Genomic DNA, 6,064 nt, shown 5'->3' on the forward strand with positions numbered 1-6,064 from the left:
TCTGTTCTATCTCTTTCATTGTTGTATTTCATGTTTCCTTTATCTTTTCATTCACACACCATATATCAAACGCTTAATAGAGGTATTAAATGTTTTGATAGCTTTCATTTACCATCTTCTGTCTATTTTCGTTCACCCATCAATCATTTTCTTCATGATGTCTTCTTAATTCCCTGATAAGCAATATGAATTAACTAAGTACTTAATCTGTGTTAAAGATATAAAATGCTTTTAGCTAAGGCATGCTAGATGACATTTTCACCTGTGAGAGCAGAAGTGAAGATGCCATTCTGATCTATCGAGAGAAGGTCAGAAGAATGCGTTAACTAAAGTGAGTAGTACTTCCAGACATGGAAGCAATCTTGTATTCATGACGTTAGTCTCTGTTTCACAACAGACATGTGGGAACGCGGCCGATCACTGAAAGGTGTACGCCAAGAGAAGAGCGGAACAACATTTGTTGCTTCAACGCAATTGAGAACTTACGTTGTTTATATTGTTTGTCTTTCTCTTTCTATCCTGTTCATAAGACTTGCCGCCACATTCCCCGTCTTTGCACACCTTTCACAGCCAGCCTTAACCCCAACATCTTGTACATGAGGCTTGTATCTTGTATCATCTAGCTTAGGTTTATTTTATTTCATTTTATTTGCATCTTTACCACTTTACTTTATTTTATCGCAATTTATATACCTATACAAACACATTTTTAAAGATTGAAAACCTGGTCGCATATATCATGAACATACCACAATAACCTAAACCAGTCCCCGTGTTCGACCTCGGATCACACCGAGAAACTTGCGATGGAATTACACTTGGTTCTATCGTAAGGAAACTTGTGACAACGTATGGCATACTACGTGAACACCCATCATTAATGCATATCTAGTGGTAGTATCGCATCATTTCGAGCATAGAACATCAATCACAGTATATCTTAATTTCACGCCATTACAAGTTTATGGCGTCGTTGCCGGGGACTTGGTTAACAATTTACTGTTTGAATATTTTTATGTTATGTGCAGGACAGATCTCTTTGTACTGACTGTTCAACCAGGAGAGCAATCTGATGGCTTATGAGTGTTAGAGTGATCTAGTAATTCTAAGCAGACCCAGAGATCCAGTGTATTCTTCACGCAGTGTCATCAGGGCTAAATTAATTGGTGAAGAAGTATGGCTGATGAGAATGTGGCACCTGCTGGAAACCAGAGGGGAGATTTGCCAGTGTAAGATCCCGTTTTTCTTGTTGCTGATCAGAACATCCCTATGAGGGAATATGCGGCACCAGATTTCTGTAATTTTTCACTAGGAATATCAAGACCAGTAGTCGAGGGGAATTCAAGATTTGAAATAAAACCTATTATGCTACAAATGATTCGGAATGTGGGGCAATTTGGAGGATTACAGGGAGAAGACCTACACATACATTTGACAAATTTTGTAGACATATGTAGCGCATTCTCTCTATCTGATATAACTAAAGAAATTCTTAAACTATACCTATTCCCGTACACATTGCGGGAATAAGCAAAGAGGTTGGCCCAAACATTAGAGCCAGACGAAATTAATAGATAGGAACAGCGCATTCAAAATTAATGGTCAACGAATTAAGCCCTACTATGGAGGCGACTTCGATCGACGCATGGACACCATTGACTTGGGCAAGCAGGATTAAATCGCTTATAGGGAAAGCGATTGCGGTAACTCTAAGAACTTCTTTCAATCGACCTTCCTATCTATGTTTACTCGCTTTCTTTACAGCTTTCTTTTACCGTTTTCTAAATTTCATCAATTACTGTCTAGTAGAATCAGTCTTTAATATTTTTGTATTCCCTTCCAATTTAATTTCACATGTTTCTCCATATCTCAAATTTAGTAGCACTGGTCATAGAATTGTTGTGAATGATTGGATAAATCACCGCAAGGTCTTTTCGACTAACGTTTTTGATGAATTAAGAGGACAGGAAAGTAAACTATGAGAGGGTGGGTGTAATAAGTAAGCGACACTGTGCATCCAGTACACCCAAATGCATTGAGTTGAGGGGTGTGTTGCGCTCGCATATGTCCTTTGCCCGTCCTTAGCCAAATGCGCTATGTTGAGGTATCCTCCAGAAATACGTTGGTTAAGAGGTGTGTTACGGGGATATATGCGTGTTGCCCGTCCTCGGCAAAAATTTATCTGCATTTATTGGAAGTATGGTGTGAATTATGAATCATGCACCCTTCTAAATCAAATTTGTAAAGTAATCAAATTCTTTGACTCTTGTACAGGCAATAGAAAATGTTGTAATGTGTTCATTTGTAATTTATTTGTATACCTTGTTAATAGTCAATACAATCACAGTATATATTCACTCCATTGCCTGTGCCTCTTTCTTTATCTTCCTTTGTCAATTTTTGTGACATTCTAAATCTCTTATTTTTTTACGATCTTCATTGTGTTGCTATGATGTATTTCATGTTTATACTTAGAAACATTTCCCATACTTAATAAATTCTGACTAACACTTAGTTAATTCTTAATTTAGCAGTACTTTACTTTTTATCTTTCAAAGTTTTGCTCAAACCTTCTTTTTGAAATTTCCTTCTAAGTGTTTGTCTATTCTCTCCAAACAATGCAATGAGGACCTTACTCATCTTTAAATTTGGGGGTGGGGAAGGTCTGAGCAGATGAGATCAAGATTATGTTGTAGTTAAGAAAATGTGTCCATTTTCATTTAAAAAAAGAAAAAAAAATTATGCAAAACTCCAATGTCAGCGCAAGGGAAAACATCAAAACTGTCCAAACCTGATAAGAGTTTAGTTGTGAAAGGAGCCTGCTCATAGTTGGATGTTCGTATGACACCCGTAAGAGCAAGCCAAAATGAATGTGGGTTTCCAAGAACAATGCAGTATGAAAAAAAAAAAAAACAAAAACAAAAACAAAAGAATGCAAGAGACAACTCCTCCGATTATCATGAGTTAAAATTGAAATTGGCACACAACCGTAGTTGGATGTCCGCATGACACTCGTGGGGACAAGCCAAAACGAAGAGTGTAACCATGATCAACAGTCTCTAAGTGAATAAATGATGCAAAGTTTTGCTCACTGCATATAGACACATCAAGTTGTTTTGACAAAGAAGAGATAAGCATTCTATTTTGAAAACTAGAAAAGCATCTTTGAGCAAAATTTTTTCATATAGAAGAATAAAGTAGGGCTTACTAAGAATTAGCAAGGATAGAAAGAAATTGTGATGTCAAGTAATGTGCCTAAGTGTAACATTCGGAGCAACCATCGTCGCAAAAATAGAGGATAGGAATTGAGCATGATTGCCTTAGTAGAAGATATGCTTCAGGACAAGCATATATCTAAATTTGGGGGTGTGATAACGTGTAGAAATACAAGTTATTTATGCCACCTTATCTAGATATTGCAGCCAAAAGTTAGTAACTATGCGCCGATTGTACGAAAATTAGCCTAGTATTACAATAATTATAAATGTTTGCAATTACACCCACTAACACCATAAAGATGGAAGACAAGCCGGATTTTACTCTGTTTTACAGGAGATCAAGTCACCATTTGCACTCAAGGCTCACGAAAAACTGATCAATGCATCACTATCACATTACGCCCGTCAATCAACAATGAAGAAACGATTACCACAATGGCGGCGCAATGCGATAGTCGATCCAAAGCTGTGTTTCAACCGCATGCGGTAATAAAAACAACACCTCATGCGAACCCATGATCGAAAGATGCAGCTGAGCAACACAAAAGCGGAGGATTAAGACACATGTACAACTAACGGTTGTGCAGAATTGACGGTCTGATTGCATAACAGAAGAAATAATATCCCTCCATCTTCGGAATTACCATGACAATCATGTGGGGTAGAAGAAGATGAGATAAGGCCGAGAGGTGAATCTTCAGAAAAGTAGCGTTCGTTGAAACAAACACCCTATTTCCCATCGAATCATAAAAATAACCCCCTCGTGTACCTTTCGGGTAGCATACAAAGAGGCACAACCTCGATTGTGGTTCCAGCTTCTTGGGATTAGCCTCAAGCACGTGTGCAGGGAAACCCCAAATGTGGAAGTGATGTAAACTAGGTTTACGGCCATTCCACAACTCCAGAGGTGCTCTCGCAACACTCTTGGAGGGAACACAGTTGAGTATGTATACCGTAGTCTCTACTGCGAAACCTCAAAACGAGTCTGGTAAGGAAGCGTAACTCATCATCAAGCGAACCATGTCGAATAAGGTCCTATTTCTCCTTTCTGCTATATCTTTTTGCTAAGGTGTACCTAGCGCTAAGAGTTGGGAAATGATTCCATGTTCTATCAAATAGTCCTAGAATCCCAAGTCCAAAAACTCTCTACCTTTATCCGATCGAAGTGTTTCAATCTGTCTATCCAATGCGTTTTCAACTTCAGCCTTGAACTATTTGAAACTTTCAAAGGATTCAGACTTTCGTTGCATAAGATAAACATACCCGTACCTTGAGTAATCATTAGTAAAACTGATAAAATACTTATAGCCACCTCAGACTTGCACATTCATAGGACCACAAAGTCAGAATGTACTAACTCAAGAGGCTCTTTGGCTCTATAACCTTTTCCAGTAAAAGGTTGTTTAGTCATCTTACCCTCAAGGCTAGACTCGCACACTGGTAAAGAATTTTTAGCTTTGAAGTCCATTCTTCACCAATCTTTCAATCCTATTGAGGTTGATGTGCCCTAAACGATGATGCCAAAGATGGACATTTTCTTTTGGAGAAATACGTCGACGTTTTGTTTTAGTTACGATAGTTTTAAACAATTCTATGTTATGGAGGGAATTAATGGCTAATGGCCTTAGCACATATAAATTAGATTCCAGATTTTCTAAACAAATAATAACACCATCTTTATGAATAAACGCTTTATCCATATTGAAAGAAATAGTGTATCTACATTGCAGTAAATACCTTACAGAAATAAGGTTCCTCTTAAATTCGAGAACAATATATACATCATTCAAAACTAGAAACCTATTATGTAAAGCTAACTGGAGCCCTCCCACTGCCACAGTTGAGACGACGTGCCCGGTGCCTACTCGCATCGTCATCTCACCAACCTCTAGCTGTTGCCAGGATCTAATCCCCTGAAAAGAAGAACAAACGTGATTAGTGGTGCACGAATCAATTATCCAGGCTAAATCATTATTCTCCACTAAACAAGTTTCAAGAACTAGTAAATCATATTTACCTTTATCTACCTTGGCTGCCTTCCTCTCTTTCAGATAGTGAGGACAGTTCCTCTTCCAGTGTCCATCCTGATTGTAGTGGAAACACTTTCCTTTTTCAACTGGTGGACGCCTCCTTGGGACGACAAGCGATGGGTTAGCAGGCTGATAATGGGTAGAAATACATGTTATCATAGTACTAAGTTCTTAAACAATGTTGGATTGCGTTGATAGAATATATTAAATTGCGTCCATTAAGCATAAACTCTACAATATTGCGGTCGCATGCGTCCAACGCATTAGAGCAGTTGATCTCTATATTTTTGTGTAGAGGAATGCGTTAATGCAATGCAAAGAATGCGATCATAGGAATACATCGGTCGAGTGCAACTTCACCGCAAGACTTTGGGTTGATCGTGCTGCAAACATCCACTCAAGAAGAATCACCACAACATGGTGGGTGCATCCAGACGAAAGGACAATTAAGATCAATGGGACAGAAAGCTGACAACAGTCGGATCCAAATTAAGTTGACAGCCGATAACGGTCACAAAGTACATCCAGCTTTATCGGTGACAACTATCCGGCACATCAGTCAGGAATTAAAGTTGTCCCATCTGTACAACCAAGAGAGAGAAGCCGCCTTTCACCTTTGATGCCCTATAAATACCAAGTGCATTCTTCAGAGAAGGGTTTAAGCAGTCGATTACTTCATCACTTTACAAGTTCACACCTCTGTTCATAGTTTTCTTTTCCATTTCACGGCGGAGCTAGAGAAGAGTGGTGATGCCGGAGATCGTCCAAGGCGGCTCGAGAGAGGACCTTGGGGCATAAGAGCAGAGAGTGGGTTGA

This window comes from Benincasa hispida, chromosome 6, assembly GCF_027475165.1.
Source record: "Benincasa hispida cultivar pf3 chromosome 6, pf3_genome.v1.1, whole genome shotgun sequence".
NCBI lineage: Eukaryota > Viridiplantae > Streptophyta > Magnoliopsida > Cucurbitales > Cucurbitaceae > Benincasa > Benincasa hispida.